The sequence below is a fragment of the Thunnus thynnus genome, unplaced genomic scaffold, assembly GCF_963924715.1.
Source record: "Thunnus thynnus unplaced genomic scaffold, fThuThy2.1 SCAFFOLD_62, whole genome shotgun sequence".
NCBI classification, from domain to species: Eukaryota; Metazoa; Chordata; class Actinopteri; order Scombriformes; family Scombridae; genus Thunnus; species Thunnus thynnus.
Genome location: NW_027095930.1, coordinates 2,501 through 18,812, shown reverse-complemented (window position 1 = coordinate 18,812; position 16,312 = coordinate 2,501). Strand labels below are relative to the sequence as shown.

At 57.1% G+C, this 16,312-nt stretch overlaps 49 non-coding genes across 49 annotated transcripts; all 49 read right to left on the bottom strand.

The window, feature by feature from the left end:
- Positions 1-109: 109 nt before the first annotated feature.
- LOC137178799 (5S ribosomal RNA) lies at positions 110-228 on the bottom strand. Its single transcript, XR_010927218.1, has one exon. It is a non-coding gene; the product is annotated as a 5S ribosomal RNA (ribosomal RNA).
- Positions 229-438: 210 nt separating this feature from the next.
- LOC137178798 (5S ribosomal RNA) lies at positions 439-557 on the bottom strand. Its single transcript, XR_010927217.1, has one exon. It is a non-coding gene; the product is annotated as a 5S ribosomal RNA (ribosomal RNA).
- A 218-nt stretch (positions 558-775) lies between these two features.
- Positions 776-894, bottom strand: LOC137178797 (5S ribosomal RNA). Its single transcript, XR_010927216.1, has one exon. It is a non-coding gene; the product is annotated as a 5S ribosomal RNA (ribosomal RNA).
- A 210-nt stretch (positions 895-1,104) lies between these two features.
- On the bottom strand, positions 1,105-1,223 carry LOC137178796 (5S ribosomal RNA). The gene has a single exon (XR_010927215.1). It is a non-coding gene; the product is annotated as a 5S ribosomal RNA (ribosomal RNA).
- A 210-nt stretch (positions 1,224-1,433) lies between these two features.
- Positions 1,434-1,552, bottom strand: LOC137179147 (5S ribosomal RNA). Its single transcript, XR_010927538.1, has one exon. It is a non-coding gene; the product is annotated as a 5S ribosomal RNA (ribosomal RNA).
- A 210-nt stretch (positions 1,553-1,762) lies between these two features.
- Positions 1,763-1,881, bottom strand: LOC137179146 (5S ribosomal RNA). Its single transcript, XR_010927537.1, has one exon. It is a non-coding gene; the product is annotated as a 5S ribosomal RNA (ribosomal RNA).
- Positions 1,882-2,099: 218 nt separating this feature from the next.
- On the bottom strand, positions 2,100-2,218 carry LOC137179145 (5S ribosomal RNA). Its single transcript, XR_010927536.1, has one exon. It is a non-coding gene; the product is annotated as a 5S ribosomal RNA (ribosomal RNA).
- A 218-nt stretch (positions 2,219-2,436) lies between these two features.
- LOC137179144 (5S ribosomal RNA) lies at positions 2,437-2,555 on the bottom strand. The gene has a single exon (XR_010927535.1). It is a non-coding gene; the product is annotated as a 5S ribosomal RNA (ribosomal RNA).
- Positions 2,556-2,773: 218 nt separating this feature from the next.
- On the bottom strand, positions 2,774-2,892 carry LOC137179143 (5S ribosomal RNA). Its single transcript, XR_010927534.1, has one exon. It is a non-coding gene; the product is annotated as a 5S ribosomal RNA (ribosomal RNA).
- Positions 2,893-3,110: 218 nt separating this feature from the next.
- LOC137179140 (5S ribosomal RNA) lies at positions 3,111-3,229 on the bottom strand. Its single transcript, XR_010927532.1, has one exon. It is a non-coding gene; the product is annotated as a 5S ribosomal RNA (ribosomal RNA).
- Positions 3,230-3,447: 218 nt separating this feature from the next.
- Positions 3,448-3,566, bottom strand: LOC137179139 (5S ribosomal RNA). Its single transcript, XR_010927531.1, has one exon. It is a non-coding gene; the product is annotated as a 5S ribosomal RNA (ribosomal RNA).
- Positions 3,567-3,776: 210 nt separating this feature from the next.
- LOC137179138 (5S ribosomal RNA) lies at positions 3,777-3,895 on the bottom strand. Its single transcript, XR_010927530.1, has one exon. It is a non-coding gene; the product is annotated as a 5S ribosomal RNA (ribosomal RNA).
- A 218-nt stretch (positions 3,896-4,113) lies between these two features.
- LOC137179137 (5S ribosomal RNA) lies at positions 4,114-4,232 on the bottom strand. The gene has a single exon (XR_010927529.1). It is a non-coding gene; the product is annotated as a 5S ribosomal RNA (ribosomal RNA).
- Positions 4,233-4,442: 210 nt separating this feature from the next.
- Positions 4,443-4,561, bottom strand: LOC137179136 (5S ribosomal RNA). The gene has a single exon (XR_010927528.1). It is a non-coding gene; the product is annotated as a 5S ribosomal RNA (ribosomal RNA).
- A 210-nt stretch (positions 4,562-4,771) lies between these two features.
- On the bottom strand, positions 4,772-4,890 carry LOC137179135 (5S ribosomal RNA). The gene has a single exon (XR_010927527.1). It is a non-coding gene; the product is annotated as a 5S ribosomal RNA (ribosomal RNA).
- Positions 4,891-5,100: 210 nt separating this feature from the next.
- Positions 5,101-5,219, bottom strand: LOC137179134 (5S ribosomal RNA). Its single transcript, XR_010927526.1, has one exon. It is a non-coding gene; the product is annotated as a 5S ribosomal RNA (ribosomal RNA).
- A 218-nt stretch (positions 5,220-5,437) lies between these two features.
- LOC137179133 (5S ribosomal RNA) lies at positions 5,438-5,556 on the bottom strand. The gene has a single exon (XR_010927525.1). It is a non-coding gene; the product is annotated as a 5S ribosomal RNA (ribosomal RNA).
- A 218-nt stretch (positions 5,557-5,774) lies between these two features.
- On the bottom strand, positions 5,775-5,893 carry LOC137179132 (5S ribosomal RNA). The gene has a single exon (XR_010927524.1). It is a non-coding gene; the product is annotated as a 5S ribosomal RNA (ribosomal RNA).
- Positions 5,894-6,111: 218 nt separating this feature from the next.
- LOC137179131 (5S ribosomal RNA) lies at positions 6,112-6,230 on the bottom strand. The gene has a single exon (XR_010927523.1). It is a non-coding gene; the product is annotated as a 5S ribosomal RNA (ribosomal RNA).
- Positions 6,231-6,448: 218 nt separating this feature from the next.
- On the bottom strand, positions 6,449-6,567 carry LOC137179129 (5S ribosomal RNA). The gene has a single exon (XR_010927521.1). It is a non-coding gene; the product is annotated as a 5S ribosomal RNA (ribosomal RNA).
- Positions 6,568-6,785: 218 nt separating this feature from the next.
- LOC137179128 (5S ribosomal RNA) lies at positions 6,786-6,904 on the bottom strand. Its single transcript, XR_010927520.1, has one exon. It is a non-coding gene; the product is annotated as a 5S ribosomal RNA (ribosomal RNA).
- Positions 6,905-7,122: 218 nt separating this feature from the next.
- Positions 7,123-7,241, bottom strand: LOC137179116 (5S ribosomal RNA). Its single transcript, XR_010927518.1, has one exon. It is a non-coding gene; the product is annotated as a 5S ribosomal RNA (ribosomal RNA).
- A 210-nt stretch (positions 7,242-7,451) lies between these two features.
- On the bottom strand, positions 7,452-7,570 carry LOC137179104 (5S ribosomal RNA). The gene has a single exon (XR_010927508.1). It is a non-coding gene; the product is annotated as a 5S ribosomal RNA (ribosomal RNA).
- A 218-nt stretch (positions 7,571-7,788) lies between these two features.
- Positions 7,789-7,907, bottom strand: LOC137179093 (5S ribosomal RNA). The gene has a single exon (XR_010927497.1). It is a non-coding gene; the product is annotated as a 5S ribosomal RNA (ribosomal RNA).
- A 218-nt stretch (positions 7,908-8,125) lies between these two features.
- LOC137179082 (5S ribosomal RNA) lies at positions 8,126-8,244 on the bottom strand. The gene has a single exon (XR_010927486.1). It is a non-coding gene; the product is annotated as a 5S ribosomal RNA (ribosomal RNA).
- Positions 8,245-8,454: 210 nt separating this feature from the next.
- LOC137179071 (5S ribosomal RNA) lies at positions 8,455-8,573 on the bottom strand. The gene has a single exon (XR_010927475.1). It is a non-coding gene; the product is annotated as a 5S ribosomal RNA (ribosomal RNA).
- A 218-nt stretch (positions 8,574-8,791) lies between these two features.
- Positions 8,792-8,910, bottom strand: LOC137179060 (5S ribosomal RNA). Its single transcript, XR_010927464.1, has one exon. It is a non-coding gene; the product is annotated as a 5S ribosomal RNA (ribosomal RNA).
- Positions 8,911-9,128: 218 nt separating this feature from the next.
- On the bottom strand, positions 9,129-9,247 carry LOC137179048 (5S ribosomal RNA). Its single transcript, XR_010927453.1, has one exon. It is a non-coding gene; the product is annotated as a 5S ribosomal RNA (ribosomal RNA).
- Positions 9,248-9,465: 218 nt separating this feature from the next.
- LOC137179036 (5S ribosomal RNA) lies at positions 9,466-9,584 on the bottom strand. The gene has a single exon (XR_010927442.1). It is a non-coding gene; the product is annotated as a 5S ribosomal RNA (ribosomal RNA).
- A 218-nt stretch (positions 9,585-9,802) lies between these two features.
- Positions 9,803-9,921, bottom strand: LOC137179023 (5S ribosomal RNA). The gene has a single exon (XR_010927430.1). It is a non-coding gene; the product is annotated as a 5S ribosomal RNA (ribosomal RNA).
- Positions 9,922-10,131: 210 nt separating this feature from the next.
- LOC137179012 (5S ribosomal RNA) lies at positions 10,132-10,250 on the bottom strand. The gene has a single exon (XR_010927419.1). It is a non-coding gene; the product is annotated as a 5S ribosomal RNA (ribosomal RNA).
- A 218-nt stretch (positions 10,251-10,468) lies between these two features.
- On the bottom strand, positions 10,469-10,587 carry LOC137179000 (5S ribosomal RNA). The gene has a single exon (XR_010927408.1). It is a non-coding gene; the product is annotated as a 5S ribosomal RNA (ribosomal RNA).
- Positions 10,588-10,797: 210 nt separating this feature from the next.
- Positions 10,798-10,916, bottom strand: LOC137178989 (5S ribosomal RNA). Its single transcript, XR_010927397.1, has one exon. It is a non-coding gene; the product is annotated as a 5S ribosomal RNA (ribosomal RNA).
- A 220-nt stretch (positions 10,917-11,136) lies between these two features.
- On the bottom strand, positions 11,137-11,255 carry LOC137178977 (5S ribosomal RNA). The gene has a single exon (XR_010927386.1). It is a non-coding gene; the product is annotated as a 5S ribosomal RNA (ribosomal RNA).
- A 218-nt stretch (positions 11,256-11,473) lies between these two features.
- LOC137178965 (5S ribosomal RNA) lies at positions 11,474-11,592 on the bottom strand. Its single transcript, XR_010927375.1, has one exon. It is a non-coding gene; the product is annotated as a 5S ribosomal RNA (ribosomal RNA).
- A 210-nt stretch (positions 11,593-11,802) lies between these two features.
- Positions 11,803-11,921, bottom strand: LOC137178954 (5S ribosomal RNA). The gene has a single exon (XR_010927364.1). It is a non-coding gene; the product is annotated as a 5S ribosomal RNA (ribosomal RNA).
- A 218-nt stretch (positions 11,922-12,139) lies between these two features.
- LOC137178942 (5S ribosomal RNA) lies at positions 12,140-12,258 on the bottom strand. Its single transcript, XR_010927353.1, has one exon. It is a non-coding gene; the product is annotated as a 5S ribosomal RNA (ribosomal RNA).
- A 210-nt stretch (positions 12,259-12,468) lies between these two features.
- On the bottom strand, positions 12,469-12,587 carry LOC137178930 (5S ribosomal RNA). Its single transcript, XR_010927342.1, has one exon. It is a non-coding gene; the product is annotated as a 5S ribosomal RNA (ribosomal RNA).
- Positions 12,588-12,805: 218 nt separating this feature from the next.
- Positions 12,806-12,924, bottom strand: LOC137178919 (5S ribosomal RNA). Its single transcript, XR_010927331.1, has one exon. It is a non-coding gene; the product is annotated as a 5S ribosomal RNA (ribosomal RNA).
- Positions 12,925-13,134: 210 nt separating this feature from the next.
- LOC137178907 (5S ribosomal RNA) lies at positions 13,135-13,253 on the bottom strand. Its single transcript, XR_010927319.1, has one exon. It is a non-coding gene; the product is annotated as a 5S ribosomal RNA (ribosomal RNA).
- Positions 13,254-13,463: 210 nt separating this feature from the next.
- On the bottom strand, positions 13,464-13,582 carry LOC137179067 (5S ribosomal RNA). Its single transcript, XR_010927471.1, has one exon. It is a non-coding gene; the product is annotated as a 5S ribosomal RNA (ribosomal RNA).
- A 210-nt stretch (positions 13,583-13,792) lies between these two features.
- LOC137178895 (5S ribosomal RNA) lies at positions 13,793-13,911 on the bottom strand. Its single transcript, XR_010927308.1, has one exon. It is a non-coding gene; the product is annotated as a 5S ribosomal RNA (ribosomal RNA).
- Positions 13,912-14,121: 210 nt separating this feature from the next.
- Positions 14,122-14,240, bottom strand: LOC137178884 (5S ribosomal RNA). Its single transcript, XR_010927297.1, has one exon. It is a non-coding gene; the product is annotated as a 5S ribosomal RNA (ribosomal RNA).
- Positions 14,241-14,458: 218 nt separating this feature from the next.
- LOC137178872 (5S ribosomal RNA) lies at positions 14,459-14,577 on the bottom strand. Its single transcript, XR_010927286.1, has one exon. It is a non-coding gene; the product is annotated as a 5S ribosomal RNA (ribosomal RNA).
- A 218-nt stretch (positions 14,578-14,795) lies between these two features.
- Positions 14,796-14,914, bottom strand: LOC137178861 (5S ribosomal RNA). The gene has a single exon (XR_010927275.1). It is a non-coding gene; the product is annotated as a 5S ribosomal RNA (ribosomal RNA).
- A 218-nt stretch (positions 14,915-15,132) lies between these two features.
- On the bottom strand, positions 15,133-15,251 carry LOC137178848 (5S ribosomal RNA). Its single transcript, XR_010927264.1, has one exon. It is a non-coding gene; the product is annotated as a 5S ribosomal RNA (ribosomal RNA).
- A 210-nt stretch (positions 15,252-15,461) lies between these two features.
- Positions 15,462-15,580, bottom strand: LOC137179097 (5S ribosomal RNA). Its single transcript, XR_010927501.1, has one exon. It is a non-coding gene; the product is annotated as a 5S ribosomal RNA (ribosomal RNA).
- Positions 15,581-15,790: 210 nt separating this feature from the next.
- LOC137178836 (5S ribosomal RNA) lies at positions 15,791-15,909 on the bottom strand. Its single transcript, XR_010927253.1, has one exon. It is a non-coding gene; the product is annotated as a 5S ribosomal RNA (ribosomal RNA).
- Positions 15,910-16,119: 210 nt separating this feature from the next.
- LOC137178824 (5S ribosomal RNA) lies at positions 16,120-16,238 on the bottom strand. Its single transcript, XR_010927242.1, has one exon. It is a non-coding gene; the product is annotated as a 5S ribosomal RNA (ribosomal RNA).
- Between the last annotated feature and the right edge of the window lie 74 nt (positions 16,239-16,312).

Sequence of the window (16,312 nt, the reverse complement as noted above, 5' to 3'; positions counted from 1 at the left end):
GAAATACCAGAGAGTGGGACTCCCGCGCACAGTTCTGCAAAGACACGGAGGAAAACCAGAGAGGATCCCTACGTTAAACACGGCAGGAGCTTGTGGAGAAAAGTGAAAAAGCTTACAGCACCTGGTATTCCCAGGCGGTCTCCCATCCAAGTACTAACCAGGCCCGACCCTGCTTAGCTTCCGAGATCAGACGAGATCGGGCGTGTTCAGGGTGGTATGGCCGTAAGCTGTCCAAGGTACCACGCATGGGCCTTTTAGGGATGTCGCTCGTCAGACGCGCCTTCAACGCCCAGGCGGCAGCTGCGCTGAGAGCGTTCCGATCCGTCGGAGAAATACCAGAGAGTGGGACTCCCGCGCACAGTTCTGCAAAGACACGGAGGAAAACCAGAGAGGATCCCTATGTTAAACACGGCAGGAGCTTGTGGAGAAAAGTGAAAAAGCTTACAGCACCTGGTATTCCCAGGCGGTCTCCCATCCAAGTACTAACCAGGCCCGACCCTGCTTAGCTTCCGAGATCAGACGAGATCGGGCGTGTTCAGGGTGGTATGGCCGTAAGCTGTCCAAGGTACCACGCATGGGCCTTTTAGGGATGTCGCTCGTCAGACGCGCCTTCAACGCCCAGGCGGCAGCTGCGCTGAGAGCGTTCCGATCCGTTCCTCCGTCGGAGAAATACCAGAGAGTGGGACTCCCGCGCACAGTTCTGCAAAGACACGGAGGAAAACCAGAGAGGATCCCTACGTTAAACACGGCAGGAGCTTGTGGAGAAAAGTGAAAAAGCTTACAGCACCTGGTATTCCCAGGCGGTCTCCCATCCAAGTACTAACCAGGCCCGACCCTGCTTAGCTTCCGAGATCAGACGAGATCGGGCGTGTTCAGGGTGGTATGGCCGTAAGCTGTCCAAGGTACCACGCATGGGCCTTTTAGGGATGTCGCTCGTCAGACGCGCCTTCAACGCCCAGGCGGCAGCTGCGCTGAGAGCGTTCCGATCCGTCGGAGAAATACCAGAGAGTGGGACTCCCGCGCACAGTTCTGCAAAGACACGGAGGAAAACCAGAGAGGATCCCTACGTTAAACACGGCAGGAGCTTGTGGAGAAAAGTGAAAAAGCTTACAGCACCTGGTATTCCCAGGCGGTCTCCCATCCAAGTACTAACCAGGCCCGACCCTGCTTAGCTTCCGAGATCAGACGAGATCGGGCGTGTTCAGGGTGGTATGGCCGTAAGCTGTCCAAGGTACCACGCATGGGCCTTTTAGGGATGTCGCTCGTCAGACGCGCCTTCAACGCCCAGGCGGCAGCTGCGCTGAGAGCGTTCCGATCCGTCGGAGAAATACCAGAGAGTGGGACTCCCGCGCACAGTTCTGCAAAGACACGGAGGAAAACCAGAGAGGATCCCTACGTTAAACACGGCAGGAGCTTGTGGAGAAAAGTGAAAAAGCTTACAGCACCTGGTATTCCCAGGCGGTCTCCCATCCAAGTACTAACCAGGCCCGACCCTGCTTAGCTTCCGAGATCAGACGAGATCGGGCGTGTTCAGGGTGGTATGGCCGTAAGCTGTCCAAGGTACCACGCATGGGCCTTTTAGGGATGTCGCTCGTCAGACGCGCCTTCAACGCCCAGGCGGCAGCTGCGCTGAGAGCGTTCCGATCCGTCGGAGAAATACCAGAGAGTGGGACTCCCGCGCACAGTTCTGCAAAGACACGGAGGAAAACCAGAGAGGATCCCTACGTTAAACACGGCAGGAGCTTGTGGAGAAAAGTGAAAAAGCTTACAGCACCTGGTATTCCCAGGCGGTCTCCCATCCAAGTACTAACCAGGCCCGACCCTGCTTAGCTTCCGAGATCAGACGAGATCGGGCGTGTTCAGGGTGGTATGGCCGTAAGCTGTCCAAGGTACCACGCATGGGCCTTTTAGGGATGTCGCTCGTCAGACGCGCCTTCAACGCCCAGGCGGCAGCTGCGCTGAGAGCGTTCCGATCCGTTCCTCCGTCGGAGAAATACCAGAGAGTGGGACTCCCGCGCACAGTTCTGCAAAGACACGGAGGAAAACCAGAGAGGATCCCTACGTTAAACACGGCAGGAGCTTGTGGAGAAAAGTGAAAAAGCTTACAGCACCTGGTATTCCCAGGCGGTCTCCCATCCAAGTACTAACCAGGCCCGACCCTGCTTAGCTTCCGAGATCAGACGAGATCGGGCGTGTTCAGGGTGGTATGGCCGTAAGCTGTCCAAGGTACCACGCATGGGCCTTTTAGGGATGTCGCTCGTCAGACGCGCCTTCAACGCCCAGGCGGCAGCTGCGCTGAGAGCGTTCCGATCCGTTCCTCCGTCGGAGAAATACCAGAGAGTGGGACTCCCGCGCACAGTTCTGCAAAGACACGGAGGAAAACCAGAGAGGATCCCTACGTTAAACACGGCAGGAGCTTGTGGAGAAAAGTGAAAAAGCTTACAGCACCTGGTATTCCCAGGCGGTCTCCCATCCAAGTACTAACCAGGCCCGACCCTGCTTAGCTTCCGAGATCAGACGAGATCGGGCGTGTTCAGGGTGGTATGGCCGTAAGCTGTCCAAGGTACCACGCATGGGCCTTTTAGGGATGTCGCTCGTCAGACGCGCCTTCAACGCCCAGGCGGCAGCTGCGCTGAGAGCGTTCCGATCCGTTCCTCCGTCGGAGAAATACCAGAGAGTGGGACTCCCGCGCACAGTTCTGCAAAGACACGGAGGAAAACCAGAGAGGATCCCTACGTTAAACACGGCAGGAGCTTGTGGAGAAAAGTGAAAAAGCTTACAGCACCTGGTATTCCCAGGCGGTCTCCCATCCAAGTACTAACCAGGCCCGACCCTGCTTAGCTTCCGAGATCAGACGAGATCGGGCGTGTTCAGGGTGGTATGGCCGTAAGCTGTCCAAGGTACCACGCATGGGCCTTTTAGGGATGTCGCTCGTCAGACGCGCCTTCAACGCCCAGGCGGCAGCTGCGCTGAGAGCGTTCCGATCCGTTCCTCCGTCGGAGAAATACCAGAGAGTGGGACTCCCGCGCACAGTTCTGCAAAGGCACGGAGGAAAACCAGAGAGGATCCCTACGTTAAACACGGCAGGAGCTTGTGGAGAAAAGTGAAAAAGCTTACAGCACCTGGTATTCCCAGGCGGTCTCCCATCCAAGTACTAACCAGGCCCGACCCTGCTTAGCTTCCGAGATCAGACGAGATCGGGCGTGTTCAGGGTGGTATGGCCGTAAGCTGTCCAAGGTACCACGCATGGGCCTTTTAGGGATGTCGCTCGTCAGACGCGCCTTCAACGCCCAGGCGGCAGCTGCGCTGAGAGCGTTCCGATCCGTTCCTCCGTCGGAGAAATACCAGAGAGTGGGACTCCCGCGCACAGTTCTGCAAAGACACGGAGGAAAACCAGAGAGGATCCCTACGTTAAACACGGCAGGAGCTTGTGGAGAAAAGTGAAAAAGCTTACAGCACCTGGTATTCCCAGGCGGTCTCCCATCCAAGTACTAACCAGGCCCGACCCTGCTTAGCTTCCGAGATCAGACGAGATCGGGCGTGTTCAGGGTGGTATGGCCGTAAGCTGTCCAAGGTACCACGCATGGGCCTTTTAGGGATGTCGCTCGTCAGACGCGCCTTCAACGCCCAGGCGGCAGCTGCGCTGAGAGCGTTCCGATCCGTCGGAGAAATACCAGAGAGTGGGACTCCCGCGCACAGTTCTGCAAAGACACGGAGGAAAACCAGAGAGGATCCCTATGTTAAACACGGCAGGAGCTTGTGGAGAAAAGTGAAAAAGCTTACAGCACCTGGTATTCCCAGGCGGTCTCCCATCCAAGTACTAACCAGGCCCGACCCTGCTTAGCTTCCGAGATCAGACGAGATCGGGCGTGTTCAGGGTGGTATGGCCGTAAGCTGTCCAAGGTACCACGCATGGGCCTTTTAGGGATGTCGCTCGTCAGACGCGCCTTCAACGCCCAGGCGGCAGCTGCGCTGAGAGCGTTCCGATCCGTTCCTCCGTCGGAGAAATACCAGAGAGTGGGACTCCCGCGCACAGTTCTGCAAAGACACGGAGGAAAACCAGAGAGGATCCCTACGTTAAACACGGCAGGAGCTTGTGGAGAAAAGTGAAAAAGCTTACAGCACCTGGTATTCCCAGGCGGTCTCCCATCCAAGTACTAACCAGGCCCGACCCTGCTTAGCTTCCGAGATCAGACGAGATCGGGCGTGTTCAGGGTGGTATGGCCGTAAGCTGTCCAAGGTACCACGCATGGGCCTTTTAGGGATGTCGCTCGTCAGACGCGCCTTCAACGCCCAGGCGGCAGCTGCGCTGAGAGCGTTCCGATCCGTCGGAGAAATACCAGAGAGTGGGACTCCCGCGCACAGTTCTGCAAAGACACGGAGGAAAACCAGAGAGGATCCCTACGTTAAACACGGCAGGAGCTTGTGGAGAAAAGTGAAAAAGCTTACAGCACCTGGTATTCCCAGGCGGTCTCCCATCCAAGTACTAACCAGGCCCGACCCTGCTTAGCTTCCGAGATCAGACGAGATCGGGCGTGTTCAGGGTGGTATGGCCGTAAGCTGTCCAAGGTACCACGCATGGGCCTTTTAGGGATGTCGCTCGTCAGACGCGCCTTCAACGCCCAGGCGGCAGCTGCGCTGAGAGCGTTCCGATCCGTCGGAGAAATACCAGAGAGTGGGACTCCCGCGCACAGTTCTGCAAAGACACGGAGGAAAACCAGAGAGGATCCCTACGTTAAACACGGCAGGAGCTTGTGGAGAAAAGTGAAAAAGCTTACAGCACCTGGTATTCCCAGGCGGTCTCCCATCCAAGTACTAACCAGGCCCGACCCTGCTTAGCTTCCGAGATCAGACGAGATCGGGCGTGTTCAGGGTGGTATGGCCGTAAGCTGTCCAAGGTACCACGCATGGGCCTTTTAGGGATGTCGCTCGTCAGACGCGCCTTCAACGCCCAGGCGGCAGCTGCGCTGAGAGCGTTCCGATCCGTCGGAGAAATACCAGAGAGTGGGACTCCCGCGCACAGTTCTGCAAAGACACGGAGGAAAACCAGAGAGGATCCCTACGTTAAACACGGCAGGAGCTTGTGGAGAAAAGTGAAAAAGCTTACAGCACCTGGTATTCCCAGGCGGTCTCCCATCCAAGTACTAACCAGGCCCGACCCTGCTTAGCTTCCGAGATCAGACGAGATCGGGCGTGTTCAGGGTGGTATGGCCGTAAGCTGTCCAAGGTACCACGCATGGGCCTTTTAGGGATGTCGCTCGTCAGACGCGCCTTCAACGCCCAGGCGGCAGCTGCGCTGAGAGCGTTCCGATCCGTTCCTCCGTCGGAGAAATACCAGAGAGTGGGACTCCCGCGCACAGTTCTGCAAAGACACGGAGGAAAACCAGAGAGGATCCCTACGTTAAACACGGCAGGAGCTTGTGGAGAAAAGTGAAAAAGCTTACAGCACCTGGTATTCCCAGGCGGTCTCCCATCCAAGTACTAACCAGGCCCGACCCTGCTTAGCTTCCGAGATCAGACGAGATCGGGCGTGTTCAGGGTGGTATGGCCGTAAGCTGTCCAAGGTACCACGCATGGGCCTTTTAGGGATGTCGCTCGTCAGACGCGCCTTCAACGCCCAGGCGGCAGCTGCGCTGAGAGCGTTCCGATCCGTTCCTCCGTCGGAGAAATACCAGAGAGTGGGACTCCCGCGCACAGTTCTGCAAAGACACGGAGGAAAACCAGAGAGGATCCCTACGTTAAACACGGCAGGAGCTTGTGGAGAAAAGTGAAAAAGCTTACAGCACCTGGTATTCCCAGGCGGTCTCCCATCCAAGTACTAACCAGGCCCGACCCTGCTTAGCTTCCGAGATCAGACGAGATCGGGCGTGTTCAGGGTGGTATGGCCGTAAGCTGTCCAAGGTACCACGCATGGGCCTTTTAGGGATGTCGCTCGTCAGACGCGCCTTCAACGCCCAGGCGGCAGCTGCGCTGAGAGCGTTCCGATCCGTTCCTCCGTCGGAGAAATACCAGAGAGTGGGACTCCCGCGCACAGTTCTGCAAAGACACGGAGGAAAACCAGAGAGGATCCCTACGTTAAACACGGCAGGAGCTTGTGGAGAAAAGTGAAAAAGCTTACAGCACCTGGTATTCCCAGGCGGTCTCCCATCCAAGTACTAACCAGGCCCGACCCTGCTTAGCTTCCGAGATCAGACGAGATCGGGCGTGTTCAGGGTGGTATGGCCGTAAGCTGTCCAAGGTACCACGCATGGGCCTTTTAGGGATGTCGCTCGTCAGACGCGCCTTCAACGGCCAGGCGGCAGCTGCGCTGAGAGCGTTCCGATCCGTTCCTCCGTCGGAGAAATACCAGAGAGTGGGACTCCCGCGCACAGTTCTGCAAAGACACGGAGGAAAACCAGAGAGGATCCCTACGTTAAACACGGCAGGAGCTTGTGGAGAAAAGTGAAAAAGCTTACAGCACCTGGTATTCCCAGGCGGTCTCCCATCCAAGTACTAACCAGGCCCGACCCTGCTTAGCTTCCGAGATCAGACGAGATCGGGCGTGTTCAGGGTGGTATGGCCGTAAGCTGTCCAAGGTACCACGCATGGGCCTTTTAGGGATGTCGCTCGTCAGACGCGCCTTCAACGCCCAGGCGGCAGCTGCGCTGAGAGCGTTCCGATCCGTTCCTCCGTCGGAGAAATACCAGAGAGTGGGACTCCCGCGCACAGTTCTGCAAAGACACGGAGGAAAACCAGAGAGGATCCCTACGTTAAACACGGCAGGAGCTTGTGGAGAAAAGTGAAAAAGCTTACAGCACCTGGTATTCCCAGGCGGTCTCCCATCCAAGTACTAACCAGGCCCGACCCTGCTTAGCTTCCGAGATCAGACGAGATCGGGCGTGTTCAGGGTGGTATGGCCGTAAGCTGTCCAAGGTACCACGCATGGGCCTTTTAGGGATGTCGCTCGTCAGACGCACCTTCAACGCCCAGGCGGCAGCTGCGCTGAGAGCGTTCCGATCCGTTCCTCCGTCGGAGAAATACCAGAGAGTGGGACTCACGCGCACAGTTCTGCAAAGACACGGAGGAAAACCAGAGAGGATCCCTACGTTAAACACGGCAGGAGCTTGTGGAGAAAAGTGAAAAAGCTTACAGCACCTGGTATTCCCAGGCGGTCTCCCATCCAAGTACTAACCAGGCCCGACCCTGCTTAGCTTCCGAGATCAGACGAGATCGGGCGTGTTCAGGGTGGTATGGCCGTAAGCTGTCCAAGGTACCACGCATGGGCCTTTTAGGGATGTCGCTCGTCAGACGCGCCTTCAACGCCCAGGCGGCAGCTGCGCTGAGAGCGTTCCGATCCGTCTGAGAAATACCAGAGAGTGGGACTCCCGCGCACAGTTCTGCAAAGACACGGAGGAAAACCAGAGAGGATCCCTACGTTAAACACGGCAGGAGCTTGTGGAGAAAAGTGAAAAAGCTTACAGCACCTGGTATTCCCAGGCGGTCTCCCATCCAAGTACTAACCAGGCCCGACCCTGCTTAGCTTCCGAGATCAGACGAGATCGGGCGTGTTCAGGGTGGTATGGCCGTAAGCTGTCCAAGGTACCACGCATGGGCCTTTTAGGGATGTCGCTCGTCAGACGCGCCTTCAACGCCCAGGCGGCAGCTGCGCTGAGAGCGTTCCGATCCGTTCCTCCGTCGGAGAAATACCAGAGAGTGGGACTCCCGCGCACAGTTCTGCAAAGACACGGAGGAAAACCAGAGAGGATCCCTACGTTAAACACGGCAGGAGCTTGTGGAGAAAAGTGAAAAAGCTTACAGCACCTGGTATTCCCAGGCGGTCTCCCATCCAAGTACTAACCAGGCCCGACCCTGCTTAGCTTCCGAGATCAGACGAGATCGGGCGTGTTCAGGGTGGTATGGCCGTAAGCTGTCCAAGGTACCACGCATGGGCCTTTTAGGGATGTCGCTCGTCAGACGCGCCTTCAACGCCCAGGCGGCAGCTGCGCTGAGAGCGTTCCGATCCGTTCCTCCGTCGGAGAAATACCAGAGAGTGGGACTCACGCGCACAGTTCTGCAAAGACACGGAGGAAAACCAGAGAGGATCCCTACGTTAAACACGGCAGGAGCTTGTGGAGAAAAGTGAAAAAGCTTACAGCACCTGGTATTCCCAGGCGGTCTCCCATCCAAGTACTAACCAGGCCCGACCCTGCTTAGCTTCCGAGATCAGACGAGATCGGGCGTGTTCAGGGTGGTATGGCCGTAAGCTGTCCAAGGTACCACGCATGGGCCTTTTAGGGATGTCGCTCGTCAGACGCGCCTTCAACGCCCAGGCGGCAGCTGCGCTGAGAGCGTTCCGATCCGTCTGAGAAATACCAGAGAGTGGGACTCCCGCGCACAGTTCTGCAAAGACACGGAGGAAAACCAGAGAGGATCCCTACGTTAAACACGGCAGGAGCTTGTGGAGAAAAGTGAAAAAGCTTACAGCACCTGGTATTCCCAGGCGGTCTCCCATCCAAGTACTAACCAGGCCCGACCCTGCTTAGCTTCCGAGATCAGACGAGATCGGGCGTGTTCAGGGTGGTATGGCCGTAAGCTGTCCAAGGTACCACGCATGGGCCTTTTAGGGATGTCGCTCGTCAGACGCGCCTTCAACGGCCAGGCGGCAGCTGCGCTGAGAGCGTTCCGATCCGTTCCTCCGTCGGAGAAATACCAGAGAGTGGGACTCCCGCGCACAGTTCTGCAAAGACACGGAGGAAAACCAGAGAGGATCCCTACGTTAAACACGGCAGGAGCTTGTGGAGAAAAGTGAAAAAGCTTACAGCACCTGGTATTCCCAGGCGGTCTCCCATCCAAGTACTAACCAGGCCCGACCCTGCTTAGCTTCCGAGATCAGACGAGATCGGGCGTGTTCAGGGTGGTATGGCCGTAAGCTGTCCAAGGTACCACGCATGGGCCTTTTAGGGATGTCGCTCGTCAGACGCGCCTTCAACGCCCAGGCGGCAGCTGCGCTGAGAGCGTTCCGATCCGTTCCTCCGTCGGAGAAATACCAGAGAGTGGGACTCCCGCGCACAGTTCTGCAAAGACACGGAGGAAAACCAGAGAGGATCCCTACGTTAAACACGGCAGGAGCTTGTGGAGAAAAGTGAAAAAGCTTACAGCACCTGGTATTCCCAGGCGGTCTCCCATCCAAGTACTAACCAGGCCCGACCCTGCTTAGCTTCCGAGATCAGACGAGATCGGGCGTGTTCAGGGTGGTATGGCCGTAAGCTGTCCAAGGTACCACGCATGGGCCTTTTAGGGATGTCGCTCGTCAGACGCGCCTTCAACGCCCAGGCGGCAGCTGCGCTGAGAGCGTTCCGATCCGTTCCTCCGTCGGAGAAATACCAGAGAGTGGGACTCACGCGCACAGTTCTGCAAAGACACGGAGGAAAACCAGAGAGGATCCCTACGTTAAACACGGCAGGAGCTTGTGGAGAAAAGTGAAAAAGCTTACAGCACCTGGTATTCCCAGGCGGTCTCCCATCCAAGTACTAACCAGGCCCGACCCTGCTTAGCTTCCGAGATCAGACGAGATCGGGCGTGTTCAGGGTGGTATGGCCGTAAGCTGTCCAAGGTACCACGCATGGGCCTTTTAGGGATGTCGCTCGTCAGACGCGCCTTCAACGCCCAGGCGGCAGCTGCGCTGAGAGCGTTCCGATCCGTTCCTCCGTCGGAGAAATACCAGAGAGTGGGACTCCCGCGCACAGTTCTGCAAAGACACGGAGGAAAACCAGAGAGGATCCCTACGTTAAACACGGCAGGAGCTTGTGGAGAAAAGTGAAAAAGCTTACAGCACCTGGTATTCCCAGGCGGTCTCCCATCCAAGTACTAACCAGGCCCGACCCTGCTTAGCTTCCGAGATCAGACGAGATCGGGCGTGTTCAGGGTGGTATGGCCGTAAGCTGTCCAAGGTACCACGCATGGGCCTTTTAGGGATGTCGCTCGTCAGACGCGCCTTCAACGCCCAGGCGGCAGCTGCGCTGAGAGCGTTCCGATCCGTCTGAGAAATACCAGAGAGTGGGACTCCCGCGCACAGTTCTGCAAAGACACGGAGGAAAACCAGAGAGGATCCCTACGTTAAACACGGCAGGAGCTTGTGGAGAAAAGTGAAAAAGCTTACAGCACCTGGTATTCCCAGGCGGTCTCCCATCCAAGTACTAACCAGGCCCGACCCTGCTTAGCTTCCGAGATCAGACGAGATCGGGCGTGTTCAGGGTGGTATGGCCGTAAGCTGTCCAAGGTACCACGCATGGGCCTTTTAGGGATGTCGCTCGTCAGACGCGCCTTCAACGCCCAGGCGGCAGCTGCGCTGAGAGCGTTCCGATCCGTTCCTCCGTCGGAGAAATACCAGAGAGTGGGACTCACGCGCACAGTTCTGCAAAGACACGGAGGAAAACCAGAGAGGATCCCTACGTTAAACACGGCAGGAGCTTGTGGAGAAAAGTGAAAAAGCTTACAGCACCTGGTATTCCCAGGCGGTCTCCCATCCAAGTACTAACCAGGCCCGACCCTGCTTAGCTTCCGAGATCAGACGAGATCGGGCGTGTTCAGGGTGGTATGGCCGTAAGCTGTCCAAGGTACCACGCATGGGCCTTTTAGGGATGTCGCTCGTCAGACGCGCCTTCAACGCCCAGGCGGCAGCTGCGCTGAGAGCGTTCCGATCCGTCTGAGAAATACCAGAGAGTGGGACTCCCGCGCACAGTTCTGCAAAGACACGGAGGAAAACCAGAGAGGATCCCTACGTTAAACACGGCAGGAGCTTGTGGAGAAAAGTGAAAAAGCTTACAGCACCTGGTATTCCCAGGCGGTCTCCCATCCAAGTACTAACCAGGCCCGACCCTGCTTAGCTTCCGAGATCAGACGAGATCGGGCGTGTTCAGGGTGGTATGGCCGTAAGCTGTCCAAGGTACCACGCATGGGCCTTTTAGGGATGTCGCTCGTCAGACGCGCCTTCAACGGCCAGGCGGCAGCTGCGCTGAGAGCGTTCCGATCCGTTCTTCCGTCGGAGAAATATATCAGAGAGTGGGACTCCCGCGCACAGTTCTGCAAAGACACGGAGGAAAACCAGAGAGGATCCCTACGTTAAACACGGCAGGAGCTTGTGGAGAAAAGTGAAAAAGCTTACAGCACCTGGTATTCCCAGGCGGTCTCCCATCCAAGTACTAACCAGGCCCGACCCTGCTTAGCTTCCGAGATCAGACGAGATCGGGCGTGTTCAGGGTGGTATGGCCGTAAGCTGTCCAAGGTACCACGCATGGGCCTTTTAGGGATGTCGCTCGTCAGACGCGCCTTCAACGCCCAGGCGGCAGCTGCGCTGAGAGCGTTCCGATCCGTTCCTCCGTCGGAGAAATACCAGAGAGTGGGACTCACGCGCACAGTTCTGCAAAGACACGGAGGAAAACCAGAGAGGATCCCTACGTTAAACACGGCAGGAGCTTGTGGAGAAAAGTGAAAAAGCTTACAGCACCTGGTATTCCCAGGCGGTCTCCCATCCAAGTACTAACCAGGCCCGACCCTGCTTAGCTTCCGAGATCAGACGAGATCGGGCGTGTTCAGGGTGGTATGGCCGTAAGCTGTCCAAGGTACCACGCATGGGCCTTTTAGGGATGTCGCTCGTCAGACGCGCCTTCAACGCCCAGGCGGCAGCTGCGCTGAGAGCGTTCCGATCCGTCTGAGAAATACCAGAGAGTGGGACTCCCGCGCACAGTTCTGCAAAGACACGGAGGAAAACCAGAGAGGATCCCTACGTTAAACACGGCAGGAGCTTGTGGAGAAAAGTGAAAAAGCTTACAGCACCTGGTATTCCCAGGCGGTCTCCCATCCAAGTACTAACCAGGCCCGACCCTGCTTAGCTTCCGAGATCAGACGAGATCGGGCGTGTTCAGGGTGGTATGGCCGTAAGCTGTCCAAGGTACCACGCATGGGCCTTTTAGGGATGTCGCTCGTCAGACGCGCCTTCAACGGCCAGGCGGCAGCTGCGCTGAGAGCGTTCCGATCCGTTCCTCCGTCGGAGAAATACCAGAGAGTGGGACTCCCGCGCACAGTTCTGCAAAGACACGGAGGAAAACCAGAGAGGATCCCTACGTTAAACACGGCAGGAGCTTGTGGAGAAAAGTGAAAAAGCTTACAGCACCTGGTATTCCCAGGCGGTCTCCCATCCAAGTACTAACCAGGCCCGACCCTGCTTAGCTTCCGAGATCAGACGAGATCGGGCGTGTTCAGGGTGGTATGGCCGTAAGCTGTCCAAGGTACCACGCATGGGCCTTTTAGGGATGTCGCTCGTCAGACGCGCCTTCAACGCCCAGGCGGCAGCTGCGCTGAGAGCGTTCCGATCCGTCGGAGAAATACCAGAGAGTGGGACTCCCGCGCACAGTTCTGCAAAGACACGGAGGAAAACCAGAGAGGATCCCTACGTTAAACACGGCAGGAGCTTGTGGAGAAAAGTGAAAAAGCTTACAGCACCTGGTATTCCCAGGCGGTCTCCCATCCAAGTACTAACCAGGCCCGACCCTGCTTAGCTTCCGAGATCAGACGAGATCGGGCGTGTTCAGGGTGGTATGGCCGTAAGCTGTCCAAGGTACCACGCATGGGCCTTTTAGGGATGTCGCTCGTCAGACGCGCCTTCAACGCCCAGGCGGCAGCTGCGCTGAGAGCGTTCCGATCCGTTCCTCCGTCGGAGAAATACCAGAGAGTGGGACTCCCGCGCACAGTTCTGCAAAGACACGGAGGAAAACCAGAGAGGATCCCTACGTTAAACACGGCAGGAGCTTGTGGAGAAAAGTGAAAAAGCTTACAGCACCTGGTATTCCCAGGCGGTCTCCCATCCAAGTACTAACCAGGCCCGACCCTGCTTAGCTTCCGAGATCAGACGAGATCGGGCGTGTTCAGGGTGGTATGGCCGTAAGCTGTCCAAGGTACCACGCATGGGCCTTTTAGGGATGTCGCTCGTCAGACGCGCCTTCAACGCCCAGGCGGCAGCTGCGCTGAGAGCGTTCCGATCCGTCGGAGAAATACCAGAGAGTGGGACTCCCGCGCACAGTTCTGCAAAGACACGGAGCAAAACCAGAGAGGATCCCTACGTTAAACACAGCAGGAGCTTGTGGAGAAAAGTGAAAAAGCTTACAGCACCTGGTATTCCCAGGCGGTCTCCCATCCAAGTACTAACCAGGCCCGACCCTGCTTAGCTTCCGAGATCAGACGAGATCGGGCGTGTTCAGGGTGGTATGGCCGTAAGCTGTACAAGGTACCACGCATGGGCCTTTTAGGGATGTCGCTCGTCAGACGCGCCTTCAACGCCCAGGCGGCAGCTGCGCTGAGAGCGTTCCGATCCGTCGGAGAAATACCAGAGAGTGGGACTCCCGCGCACAGTTCTGCAAAGACACGGAGGAAAACCAGAGAGGATCCCTACGTTAAACACGGCAGGAGCTTGTGGAGAAAAGTGAAAAAGCTTACAGCACCTGGTATTCCCAGGCGGTCTCCCATCCAAGTACTAACCAGGCCCGACCCTGCTTAGCTTCCGAGATCAGACGAGATCGGGCGTGTTCAGGTTGGTATGGCCGTAAGCTGTCCAAGGTACCACGCATGGGCCTTTTAGGGATGTCGCTCGTCAGACGCGCCTTCAACGCCCAGGCGGCAGCTGCGCTGAGAGCGTTCCGATCCGTCGGAGAAATACCAGAGAGTGGGACTCCCGTGCACAGTTCTGCAAAGACACGGAGGAAAACCAGAGAGGATCCCTACGTTAAACACGGCAGGAGCTTGTGGAGAAAAGTGAAAAAGCTTACAGCACCTGGTATTCCCAGGCGGTCTCCCATCCAAGTACTAACCAGGCCCGACCCTGCTTAGCTTCCGAGATCAGACGAGATCGGGCGTGTTCAGGGTGGTATGGCCGTAAGCTGTCCAAGGTACCACGCATGGGCCTTTTAGGGATGTCGCTCGTCAGACGCGCCTTCAACGCCCAGGCGGCAGCTGCGCTGAGAGCGTTCCGATCCGTCGGAGAAATACCAGAGAGTGGGACTCCCGCGCACAGTTCTGCAAAGACACGGAGGAAAACCAGAGAGGATCCCTACGTTAAACACGGCAGGAGCTTGTGGAGAAAAGTGAAAAAGCTTACAGCACCTGGTATTCCCAGGCGGTCTCCCATCCAAGTACTAACCAGGCCCGACCCTGCTTAGCTTCCGAGATCAGACGAGATCGGGCGTGTTCAGGGTGGTATGGCCGTAAGCTGTCCAAGGTACCACGCATGGGCCTTTTAGGGATGTCGCTCGTCAGACGCGCCTTCAACGCCCAGGCGGCAGCTGCGCTGAGAGCGTTCCGATCCGTTCCTCCGTCGGAGAAATACCAGAGAGTGGGACTCCCGCGCACAGTTCTGCAAAGACACGGAGTAGAACGAGAGAGGATCCCTACGTTAAACACGGCAGGAGCTTGTGGAGAAAAGTGAAAAAGCTTACAGCACCTGGTATTCCCAGGCGGTCTCCCATCCAAGTACTAACCAGGCCCGACCCTGCTTAGCTTCCGAGATCAGACGAGATCGGGCGTGTTCAGGGTGGTATGGCCGTAAGCTGTCCAAGGTACCACGCATGGGCCTTTTAGGGATGTCGCTCGTCAGACGCGCCTTCAACGCCCAGGCGGCAGCTGCGCTGAGAGCGTTCCGATCCGTTCCTCCGTCGGAGAAATACCAGAGAGTGGGACTCCCGCGCACAGTTCTGCAAAGACACGGAGGAAAACCAGAGAGGATCCCTACGTTAAACACGGCAGGAGCTTGTGGAGAAAAGTGAAAAAGCTTACAGCACCTGGTATTCCCAGGCGGTCTCCCATCCAAGTACTAACCAGGCCCGACCCTGCTTAGCTTCCGAGATCAGACGAGATCGGGCGTGTTCAGGGTGGTATGGCCGTAAGCTGTCCAAGGTACCACGCATGGGCCTTTTAGGGATGTCGCTCGTCAGACGCGCCTTCAACGCCCAGGCGGCAGCTGCGCTGAGAGCGTTCCGATCCGTTCCTCCGTCGGAGAAATACCAGAGAGTGGGACTCCCGCGCACAGTTCTGCAAAGACACGGAGGAAAACCAGAGAGGATCCCTACGTTAAACACGGCAGGAGCTTGTGGAGAAAAGTGAAAAAGCTTACAGCACCTGGTATTCCCAGGCGGTCTCCCATCCAAGTACTAACCAGGCCCGACCCTGCTTAGCTTCCGAGATCAGACGAGATCGGGCGTGTTCAGGGTGGTATGGCCGTAAGCTGTCCAAGGTACCACGCATGGGCCTTTTAGGGATGTCGCTCGTCAGACGCGCCTTCAACGCCCAGGCGGCAGCTGCGCTGAGAGCGTTCCGATCCGTCGGAGAAATACCAGAGAGTGGGACTCCCGCGCACAGTTCTGCAAAGACACGGAGGAAAACCAGAGAGGATCCCTACGTTAAACACGGCAGGAGCTTGTGGAGAAAAGTGAAAAAGCTTACAGCACCTGGTATTCCCAGGCGGTCTCCCATCCAAGTACTAACCAGGCCCGACCCTGCTTAGCTTCCTAGATCAGACGAGATCGGGCGTGTTCAGGTTGGTATGGCCGTAAGCTGTCCAAGGTACCACGCATGGGCCTTTTAGGGATGTCGCTCGTCAGACGCGCCTTCAACGCCCAGGCGGCAGCTGCGCTGAGAGCGTTCCGATCCGTCGGAGAAATACCAGAGAGTGGGACTCCCGTGCACAGTTCTGCAAAGACACGGAGGAAAACCAGAGAGGATCCCTACGTTAAACACGGCAGGAGCTTGTGGAGAAAAGTGAAAAAGCTTACAGCACCTGGTATTCCCAGGCGGTCTCCCATCCAAGTACTAACCAGGCCCGACCCTGCTTAGCTTCCGAGATCAGACGAGATCGGGCGTGTTCAGGGTGGTATGGCCGTAAGCTGTCCAAGGTACCACGCATGGGCCTTTTAGGGATGTCGCTCGTCAGACGCGCCTTCAACGCCCAGGCGGCAGCTGCGCTGAGAGCGTTCCGATCCGTCGGAGAAATACCAGAGAGTGGGACTCCCGCGCACAGTTCTGCAAAGACACGGAGGAAAACCAGAGAGGATCCCTACGTTAAACACGGCAGGAGCTTGTGGAGAAAAGTGAAAAAGCTTACAGCACCTGGTATTCCCAGGCGGTCTCCCATCCAAGTACTAACCAGGCCCGACCCTGCTTAGCTTCCGAGATCAGACGAGATCGGGCGTGTTCAGGGTGGTATGGCCGTAAGCTGTCCAAGGTACCACGCATGGGCCTTTTAGGGATGTCGCTCGTCAGACGCGCCTTCAACGCCCAGGCGGCAGCT